The sequence below is a fragment of the Nannobrachium achirus genome, assembly GCF_963921795.1.
Source record: "Nannobrachium achirus genome assembly, chromosome: 5".
Taxonomy (NCBI): Eukaryota; Metazoa; Chordata; class Actinopteri; order Myctophiformes; family Myctophidae; genus Nannobrachium; species Nannobrachium achirus.
The window spans coordinates 55,658,779-55,670,306 of NC_137814.1; positions in this window are offsets into that span (position 1 = coordinate 55,658,779).

Below are 11,528 nucleotides of genomic sequence, written 5' to 3' on the forward strand. Positions count from 1 at the left end.
TCAGAGGCCTTCTAAATGCTGCAAAAGACGGCTTGGGGAGGGGTATGTACACTACAGTACTGTATATCCATTAGTTCCGTCCTACTGTAGGTATTTTCCCACATTCCTCCTCCCCTTCCCGTCTCCTCCAGCCAGGGGAAAAATAAATATGTACTTCATCAGTCTGTGTGTGTGCGCGTGTGTGTGTGTGTGTGCGTGCGTGCGTGCGTGCGTGCGTGCGTGTGAGAGAGAGAGGGAGAGAGAGAGCGCGCTTTGGCAGGAAGTAATGAAATGCAAAGCAAATTCCTCATTTCCAGTGCCAGACCTTTATGCAACACATTATTCAGGATTATGCAGGGAAATTGTCAATTGACGAAACATCCCCCCTGAACCCCGGCCACCGTAAATCCTGAAGGTTTTCTTTTTTACACACGTATATACACATGCCTTAAAAAATACAGTTGTGTTAGGCAAATCCTCTGACCCAATTTGGTTACGTTTGTAGGCTATTTGTCTGTCTGTCTGTCTAAGTAGATTTACAAAGTAGCTATTTAACTCATGATACAGTATGTTCCACTATAGGCCTATGCCAGATGTATTTCCTGTGTGGATTTACCATATGGAATGTTTGCCTTATGTGGACTATACCTTTCCCTGCTGATGGCTTTACTTCTTTTTGGCAACATATTGTCATATGTACATACAGTACCTGCTTCTACTGTATGTGGACCTACCGATGTGGTTGCCACTTTTTCATCTAATGTATAACCTCATGTACAGTACATAGGCATATATACAGTACTGCTTTTTATGGTATGTGCATACATGCAGATATCATTTTTCTTTTGACACGTTTTCTTTTCCATTTTTCCCCTTACTTTCCCTCTCTCATGCTAGAGAGAAAGGAGAGCAAAGTTGAAACATACAAAGTTGAATCACAGAGGCTTCTGCCTGACTGCGACAATATGCAATGGACCTGTTGGCATTGTGTAATTGCTTGGATACAGACCATGCCAGGCAGGGAAAGCTTTCATAACGGCCTTAGCAACAGCACTGCTGTGCTGAGTAGGTAGGTATTCAGTGTGCTTGTCTGTAAGGAAGAGAAAATTGAGATGACAACGGTAAAAAGGCAGCAGATTATTGCTATCTGTGTCAGTGGTTCTCAGACATTTTCATGTCCAAGGACCCCCATATCAACTACGTATTTGGCCACAGACCACCGTTTGAGGGGATTTTGTGCCAGGGACATTATAAGAAAGAATCGCTTAATCTCATTTATAGATCTAGCATAGAATTCTACAACTGTAGTGGGGAGAGAGAAACGTTTGAATAGTCATTGAATAGTACATTCTTCTCGTTGGATATCCTTCTAGCTGGAGAAATTATAGTGACATCAATCACTTTCAACCTGGCACATTCCCCTCCCAGACTAGAGAACTAGTCCAGAATATTTAAGGTGGGGGTCTGGTGAGTCTGTTTTCATTTATTATTGAAAAGATGCCAAAACTGTCAATGTCTTTTCTGTCAGTAGGAAGGTGGGGGTGGGGAGGTGTTACTAGGCAGTGTGAGATAGAGAGAGACAGGCAGACAGAAAGACAGACAGACAGACAGACAAGTTATGGCTCCACTGCCTGCTCAGCAAGATCTATCTTTAGACGTAGATAAAACAAAGAAGAAGGATGGCCTTTCATCCCCCATAACAATGCTGTTCCACCTCCAAGCGTGTCTGAGAGAGACGCCAGCTCATTGTTCTGGGACTATGTTTAGGACACATGCCATTCCATCTGCGCTCACATGCACTACCTGGTAACTTACTGTATATGATGCACTGTCACCAGCTAAGTACAGTAGGCTTACATCAGTGATTCTCAACGTATTCTTAACTTCAAGGACCCCAGTTTGATATATGCCTTCAACTACGGACCCCCGTTTGATACCCTTTTCTAAATCTCTGGGACCCCCCCCCCCCCCCCCATCTTAAATGTTTAATTTATCTCTGAGAGTGTCAGGGACGTGCAGAGAATGTTAGAGAGGCAGGGGCTGACATTTCTAAAAGGGCCTTTTCGTGAAAATATCGAAAATAGCAGACCTCTAAGCTCACAACGCATCGCAACGCGACGCGCTGTGAGCTTGGAGGTCGGCTATTTTCAGTGCTTTATACCACACTGAACTAAGCATAATCAAGTCAGTACTTGATATGTGGCGTATGGCGTGGATTTCTACATAGAGAGGGCAATTCTTTCAACGTAAAATGCAGCATTCAAGTTCAGGAGAGTTTGGACAAGGCAATTCTTTTGAATGCTGCCTTCTTCAGGTATGGCATGGAAAAGGGGGCATTTTCATTTCTTTCACCATAGTAAAAACTGCATTCATGGTCTGGAGGGGGCACTTTCTTCCGACGGATAAAAGGGCCGGGGCTCAAGCCCCCTTTGATGTCTATGTGTGCACGTGCCTGGAGAGTGTACACATGGAATCAAATTGACCCCTAGTGCCTGTGGTGGTCCCCGCATGGACCCCACATTGAGAACTACTGGAGTATAGTACATTAGCAGTTATTTTCAAACAAGCAAACCATATGACAAGGTATGAATTAGGGTTTTCTTAGGGTAAGATGAGATAAGATAAGGTATGATCTTTCTTGGTCCTCATCAGGAAATGCTGGTGTTGCAGCATCAACAGCATGAAACACAGGATCGGTACAGGTAAGAGATACATAAACAATATAACAAACATAAATGAATAAACTGCTCCTGAGTTACTGTATATATTATTTAATTAAAGAATATTGTGAATGGACAATCTAGTACCACCACGAATATTCATGATTATTAAATCTATCAGCTATTTGTATGTACAGATGATCAACAGTGGATATGGGCCTAGAATGTTAGCCGGCCTACAACAGTGGGTATCTGGATAATATCTGATAATATCTAACACTTTTTATTTTATTTCAAAGACCCCCACAACTCTCAGAGTCACAGACCCGTAAGCGTCCTTTTGGACCCCCCCCCCCCCCCCCCCGAGGACCCCACTGGACCTCACTTTGAGGACCACTGATAGAGACCAGGACAAGATAGAGATCAGTAATGAGCAAACGTCTGCTCTCAAGACTATCTGATCTCAATCACAATTGTTATTCACCAAGACACAAGGATTTTTAATTGACTAAAACACGAAGTTAAAATATGGAGATAAGAGGTTTCTACAGCAACAATTACATATAAAAGTAGTTGTCGGTTATGTTGCTCCTATACAGCTGAAATGTCATAGGCCAGTTGTTCCAGTTCTTTCTCTGTCTGGGGCATATTAGTCATGCCAACAGGTTGACATCTTTTTAACGTTCAGCTGTTGTGGGATAACTCAACATGACTGTAATGAGTTTACCAACTCACCTGGCTACTGTCCATGCCACTGTCTACAGTAAATAACATTATATGAGAGCAAAGCACTACAGGGTTGAGAATGGCCAGATTGCCACCTTACACTCATAGGCCTGGAATTTCGTCATTTTAGGGCAAGGCCACTTGGCCTTTGGTGATGTCCATTTTTTGAGGGAACAAAGGCCAAGTGCCAGGGCAGGAAGGCCATCAAATTAACAAGATTTAAATAGATAAATAATGGTATTTAGCCTACAATCTGGTCCATGCTCAGCCCTGCACCAATCAAAGTCACTGGATTGGTTTAAAAGATGTGGAAGATTTCAGAATCTCAATAAAAGACACTGTTGTCTACGTGACAAGAAAGAGACACCGGTGTCGAGAAAGTAGTACAGTCAGCTGCATGGGGCATTTGTGGCCTCAGGTCATGCCATAGGTTTGAGGGGCACACAAGCACAAACTACGGTGGCCATGAAATTCCTGCCCTGCTCATGACTGTATTTCTCTATTATTTATTTATTTTGAAAATAATAATTATAATAGTATAATGAGTTAATGACTATTGTTGGCATAATCATTAAGACCTCAGATAGTTACCCCACGACAAAACAACAACAACAACAGCAACATTGAAAATGTTTAATTTGTAGGCTACATAATATTAAAAATCACACCCGTGTGAAATGGAGCTGTGTGTGTGTGTGTGTGTGTGTGTGTGTGTGTGTGTGTGTGTGTGTGTGTGTGTGTGGATCATGTGTACCGTTTTTTGTGACATTTGAAGAAAATATGTAGGAAAAGGAGCAAAAAGTGTGTTTTTGAGAAAATTCAAGATGGCGGAAAATCTATCATGGTGCAAATGGGCGTGGCCTATATGGGGAGATGCGTCATGACCCAAGGAATCCAGGGAAAAAATATTTTTAATTTTCCGACCTACGGTTCAAGAGTTACAGGCCAAAACGTAAAGTGGGGTGTTATGGCGCCACCATGCGGCCAAATGACACAATTATTTTTTTATTTAATCCTTGAAATCATTATGAACCTCCTCTCCAAGTCTTGAAACTCTAGCCCCTATGGTTTGCGAGAGACAAATAATTGAATGTGAGTTTTTGCAATTCCCATTATAAGTCAATGGGGAAAATTAATTCACTAATAAATTAATATCAATTAAACTATAGAACCTTTCTCTTAGAAAAGTAATAGCCCACGATTCCCGAGTAAGCCGGTCGATTTGACATATGGCGCGAGTGTGTGGTGGCAAAACTGTGGGACTAGTGGCGTGCCGAAGTTTAGGAAGTTCAGGCTACATACACACAGACAGACCCACACAGCCACGTATAGGGAGCCTGTGTTTCACACAGCTCCAAAAACATCAAAATGGGACTGACACTGACTTTCAAAGAGGAAACGTTGTTTTTAAGGCTGCAGTGACACCTTGTGGCCAAATGAAGCAACAACAACCTGTTGTTATTAATGATAGCCTATTTACAGCAGTTGTACACAACTTGTCACAACTCACAACACAGGTTTTAACTAGACTAGAGGAACACATTAACAGGGTTGTTGGAAACAAACTAAAGTCTCTCTCCAACGTTGCTGTGGGCTTCTGCTGCTCGCGTCTGCAAGAAGTTCAACGACCAGCTCACAGTGGGCCGCCTGAAAGCCAGCTGTTTGGAGGTAAAGCTGAGATTCATTGTGCTTCAGCAACTCGTTTGAAGCAGCAGGAGGGCATTGGAACGGTGCACAGGTATGGCTGGCATCGTGTCGGGCCATTGAGTTTAAATAAGATGTAGCTGCAGCCGGGGTGTCGCACCAAATTCTGGGCCCTGCAGTACAAGGAAGGATTCACTCACATGTTGTGCTTTAACTATTGGAAAATAGCAGATATACAAGCTCATGAGCTTGAGCTTGTAGATCCGCTATTTTTGAAAAATCGTGAAAATGTGTGCAAGTATTTGAATATTTAAAATCCTTCTAATGTTTTTTTTTTTTTTTTTTTAAACCTATGTTTCAATGTCAGTGGTGCTTACACTTTTGTGAAGGACCCACACAATTATATGTATTTGGCCACGGACCCCCACCTCAAAATATTTATTTCCAGGGACCCCCCCCCCCCCCCCCCCCCCCCCCAAAAGCACATTTTCACAAGTTTTAGAAAATAGCAGATCTACAACATTTGTATAGCTAAAGTATAAAATAATTAAGGCCCCTCCACCTTGGGCCCTAGTAACTCAGTCCCACTCTCTCCCCCTTGTGACGCCCCTGGGTAGCTGGCTACTGGTCCCAGAGAGCCCAGAACATGTTGGAGAGACAGAGAGACACTGCTGACAGTTGAATCCCCAAACTGGGATTAAGCTTCCAATAAGAGGTAGGAGGACTTCAAAGCTCACACACCACTCACATGATGTCTGGCTATTGTTTATTGTTTATTGAATGGATCCCCATTAGCTGATGCCTGGGGCAACAGCTAGTCTTCCTGGGGTCCATATAAAAGACATACAAATATAAAAACATGAAAAATACATAATTACAAAACATTATACAAAAAAATATATACAACATAACATTATAATTAGTTGCAACATAAGATCAATATCACGGGCATGTGGTCAGCTGTGATAAGTGTGTCTTTAAAGCTATCTTGAATGATAATTTATTTTGTGTGAGATTAATATGAGGTGGTAACAAATTCCAGAATGATATGGATCTATACATAACTGTGTTTTTGAAGATTAGTATTTGGAGCAGGAAGTGTTAAAACAGGCCTGTTTACATCCGGTTAGTCTTTCTACATTATTATCAATCAACACACATTTTACAATGCATCTTTAACAGTGTCACATGCTAAATTGAATTACAAATAGATAATTGCATTTGAAGATTACATTTGATTTAGCCTTACACTGTAAGAAAAAAAAATCATCAGTGTTCAAGAGAGAATGGCCAACAAGTGTAACCAAATGGTCATATGGACAACATGTACAATATGCAGCATGGGTCATGCAATGCATGCAGCAACATGCATGCATGCTATGTTCCCTCTGTGGAAATGTTGATCCTGTGCAGGTGTTGCTGTGTGTACTGAAAAGTCCCCACTGCAGCACCGTGCAGTACACCTGGCCACACAGTAATAATCACGTCGCAGACAGGGGTGTCGCACCAAATTCTGGGCCCTGGGTTCAAGCATTCACTGCGGGCCCCCCATGAATGTTCTTCAAAGGGGGAGGGAGTTTAACCCATTTTGACTGGGAACATCATATTAATTTAAGCATTATTTTGTGCTTTAACTATTGAAAAATAGCAGATATACAAGCTCTTGTAGATCTGCTATTTTTGAAAGATCATGAAAATGTGTGCAAGTCTTTGAATATTTCAAATCCAAAAGTTTTTTTTGAAAAACCTATGTTTCTATATCAGTGGTGCTCAAACCTTTTCATGTGAAGGACCCGCAAAATTATATGTATTTGGCCACGGACCCCCATCTCAAAATATTTAGTTACTGTTACAGGGACCCCCCAGAAGCAAAATTTGAGTTACAAATGTCCGCTTAAAAATACATATATTCAAAGATTTGCCTGTGAAGCAGTAAATTGCTTCCCAAGATATTCTTCATCAAAGAGCCGCCCGACAGGAGTTAAGCTGTGAAATCCACTGTCACTGTGCCCCTCGCATTGTAAAGCTGTGAATGAATGTTGATGTTAGCTCAGGAGGTGAGAGAGCCTTTTCATCACTACACTAGACCAAAATTACACGATCAAATCTGAGCCTTTGAGGCCTGTAAACTTTAACATAATAATTTTTTAAACCCACTGCAGTGTCCATAAATGTAGATTATCAAACTCTTTGTGCCAAGGACCCGAATTGATACGTACAGATCCATAACACCCCAAATCATAACTGACTGTGGAAACTTCCCACTGGACTTCAAGCAACTCTGACTTCAGAAGGTTGACATTTCTCTATTATAAATCCTTGCTTTCAGTGGTCTCGTGTAATATTGTAATATTTTGAAATATGGTCTTTTGATATCCGTGAGCTGTATGCCATAAAAGTTCATATATTCATGTTTTGAATAATACACTGCATGTGCAATGTATCTATTCTAGAATATCTGAAAGTTTCAAGAAATATCTGAAAGTTTCAAGAAATTTTACTTTTACACAATATTACTTTATTTTTATGGATCTGTATATATCTGGCCACGGACCCCCATCTGAAAATGTTATGTGTCAGGAACCCCCAGAAGAGAGGATTTGTGTTAAAAAATGATTAAAAATGAACACTTTCAAGATTTTTCAAATCTGCTATTTTTAAGGTAGCACATTTTGCTGGGGACCCCCTGGAACCCCTCCAAGGACCCCCTCAAGGAACCTTGATAATTATGGCCCATAACACACACACACACACACACACACACACACACACACACACACACACACACACACACACACACACACACACACACACACACACACAGACATTTAACTTTTTACAAGGGGCCAGTTACAATTTGCAGTAGGTGTTTTGAAGGAGGGGAAGGAGTCACACCTTTTTATGACTGTTGGTATGGCATTCTACATTCTGGCAGCCTGGCATGTAGAACGAATTTGACTGATGTGTTTTTAATCTTTGTCATGGTTTTCCATGTTACAGTTACAGTTACACGTGGGCCCACTGTTGTCTCGCGAGCCAGACTGTTGCCTCCCACAATTTTCAAATGCTTCCGTCACGCATACATACATAGCATTTAGAGATTGTGGAATAGTTTGCCTGGCTACGCGAGACTACAGTGAATTTACTGTAGCTTGTGCCTCAGCCAATTCGCTGCCTCGCAGGGTGGCTGCCCCTTTACAACCAGCGTCACAGATCCTTGTCATTATGGAGGACACTTTTCTAAATAAGTACTTAACACATGCAATTAAAGCTGCACTATGTAAGTAACTCTCCTCTTTACTACCTCGGATTTGAACCCGGTTTTACCATTTCTGCTGCTGGGGATGAATTGAATCTTGACCTTCAGGTCAAAATCTGTGTCAGATCCTGTGTCTAGGCAGGCGATGACGCTAAGGGTTGCCCACCTGCCCCTGGCAGCTAAATAAAACGTTGGGGCAAGTGGAGTTTGCTTTCAGGTTGCCCGACCATGGAAGTGCTCGTTTGAGAGGGGGTGCAACCGGCTATAATCACAACATGAGATATCTGTCTAAACACCTGAACGTGGCCAGAGGGCTCGGTCTTCTGGTCTGTAAAATAAGAGCACTGTTGACCTATAATGTGCTGTTTTCACACAAAATAACAAGTGTGAACCCATAGTTCATGGGTTCACACTTGTGCATAGCCATGTCAGTAATTGGAATAGAAATTGAGGTATGACATTTTTTAATCGAACAGCCCCAGAAAGAAAAGTGTTAAATTGAACGGTAATTTAAATTTTACCTTACATTTTCTAATGGACAATTTACTCAAGTGGGCATGATCTTTGGGCAAGTAGAATGACCTGTAAGTGCCTCTGAGACCTTAGTGTCAACCCCTGGTCTAGGTGAGACGCGACCTTTGACACGAAGAGAAGGGAGACAAAATAATACAACCACCCCAGTTGTCTAAGATATATTGTGTTAACATACTCTATCATACAGATTAGACCACATTAAAATGAATCAATGTCACTTTAGTTTAACCACTTGTAGCCTACTTAGTAAAACAGACCTGAGTCGCGCTGCACTTGGTGATCTTTTTCTAGCCTGGCATAGCCAACCCATTTACTAATGCAGCTAACTAACTAACATGGGTGGATTGTCAAGCTGAGCTAGGCTAATCTTTTTCAGCCTACAGTACACCAAGTCTCTTCACTCAATAATATTGTATTGTATTTGTCGCATTCCCATTGATTCTGACCCAAATGCATTTGGATCCCCATCCAGGGCCTTATTTGGATCCCCATCCAGGGCCTTATTTGGATCCCCATCCAGGGCCTTATTTGGATCCCCATCCAGGGCCTTATTTGGATCCCCATCCAGGGCCTTATTTGGATCCCCATCCAGGGCCTTATTTGGATCCCCATCCAGGGCCTTATTTGGGTCCCCATCCAGGGCCTTATTTGGGTCCCCAACTCCCCATCCAGGCCCAAGCATTTGGGTCCCCATCCAGAATCAATGGGGGTAAATATACTATAATCATTATTTTTTGTCTTAGGAATGCAACGAATACAAAAAAATATTATTGAACTCAAGTCTCCATGGCGTGACTAATCAATAGAAAAAATGTCATTTTGGGGGCAAACTACTCCTTTAAAGAAAAAGAAAAGTTTTCCTCATAGGCCTACTGTATTTTAGAGGGAAAGGATTCACTCATTTACGTAGCGCTATATGGCATAAGGTTCTAAAAAAAAACAAAAAAAACAACAATGTCATTCAGGTGTTCCGTCACTGCCGTGGATGATAAAGTTATTTATAGGGGTGACCTAAGCCAAAAACGTTTGAGAACCACTGCTCTAGGACACATTGTTCATTATAGAGGTATTATGGGACTATGTGAACCATAGCATCCTGCAGTGGCTAGCAGTTTTACACAGTATAGCTGAGTGCTCTCTCTCTCTCTCTCTCTCTCTCTCTCATCTCTCTCTCTCTCTCTCTCTCTCTCTCTCTCTCTCATCTCGCTGCTCACTCAGCCACAGGGAGGATCTGTCTCTCTGCAGTGTCTTCTGTGACCACACCAGGCACGTGCACACATAGACATCCAAGGAGGCTCGAGCCCCTGCCCTTTTATCTGTAAAAAGTGCCCTCTCCAGACCATGAATGCAGTTTTAGCTCTGGTGAAAGAAATGCAAATGCCCTCTTCCCATGCCATACCTGAAGGCAGCATACAAGAAAATAGACCCCGCCCACTCTCAGAGTGGACTGTTTCTCTGGTCTGGAGCTGAGTACATGAATCGGCAGTTTAGCAGCCAAAGACTGCGGCTGATCCAATGAGCGCGGTGTGTGGGGGTGGGTTTAACGAATATCCAATCCGCGCAGCAGTTGAAACGATTCAAACGAAGTTCACACACACAGGCAGGCTGAGGCAGGCACACACACACACACGCGCACGCGCGCGCTGATTTCACCAAGCTGTTAATGTTGATTACATGTTTCTGGTCGCAGTTCTGTGTGGAAGCAGTCACTGACACAGACAGAGACACACACACACAATCACACACACACACACACGCCGTGACCGTGCGTCGAGTTCACTGTGCGTCGCAATCACTCGCAAAAAAGTCCCTCCCCCGTAAATCGCTCAGAATAGGGCACAGTTTCCGACTAAAGCGTGAGCTGAGTCTGAAATCAGGCTAGTTCAGTGTGGTATCAAGCACCGAAAATAGCCGACCTCCAAGTTCACAACGCGTCGCGCTGCGATGCGTTGTGAGCTTGGAGGTCGGCTATTTCCGATATTTTCACCAAAAGGCCCTTTTAGAAATGTCAGCCCCTGCCTCTCTAAAATTCTCTGCACGTCCCTGGACGACACTGAAACATTCAGCGGCCCCTTAAAAAGAAGCCTTATGGAGCAATACGAATGCATATGAAATCAATCTGTGATTAGAATAGCTCATCCTGAACTTGAAACGACGTGTTGATAACCAAGTTTTACGTCATCCCAACGACCTCTGTGCTCGATCCCGCACATGCAGTGAGCAGACGCTTTCATCCACGCCGTTTATGACATTTCTGGTGTGTTTTCACATAATGAAATGTATTGATTGATTGAATACTTTAGTAGCAGTTTGCACAGGACAGTACAGTTCAGATAATATATACTAATAGGATAGTATTTAAACCGAAGAAAGCACTATATGGCTTGTTTACTTTGGGGTCCTTTGTACTCAATTAATTTAGTTATATCAATGTCAAGATTTATACAAATATATAGTATTATATAATGTGCAGTTTATGTAACATTTCATAAATCAAAATTTGTTCCATTCGAGTCAAATCTGACCAAAGGCAGCCGTGCAAAGTCATCATGTACCGAGCTCTGAAAGTGACACTACCTGTTTCCAGCTTTCACACGTCATTAACGAGAATGTCGCTGGCCCATTCCTTATATGCGATTAGGGCAGAGAGTCACCTGCTCCGGCAAGCACAGCCTCCGCGGAGCGTGAAGCGCTACTGTATCATCTGCTGAACTCAAGTGCCTTTA